Below are 212 nucleotides of genomic sequence, written 5' to 3'. Positions count from 1 at the left end.
CCCTCCCGGTCGCAGCATCAAGCGCCGATCGCGCGACGTCACCAGCCCCCCGGGACGGTTCGTCGGGAGCACGGTACAGGCACGTAGCTCACTCTCCAGCTGGCCGCAGCGGGCCGCACCGACCGAGTCTGACTCGGCCGGGGCGCAGCTTCCCGTCTGGGTGACAGCGGCGACGAGCTGCGACTGTTGGCCGCCGCCCCTTCGTCCTTCCC

The sequence above is a fragment of the Syngnathus floridae genome, unplaced genomic scaffold, assembly GCF_059516105.1.
Source record: "Syngnathus floridae isolate MCC-2025c unplaced genomic scaffold, RoL_Sflo_1.0 HiC_scaffold_177, whole genome shotgun sequence".
In the NCBI taxonomy this organism is placed as follows: Eukaryota; Metazoa; Chordata; class Actinopteri; order Syngnathiformes; family Syngnathidae; genus Syngnathus; species Syngnathus floridae.
The sequence above is the reverse complement of the archived record's forward strand: the minus strand, read 5'-3'. Positions refer to the sequence as shown.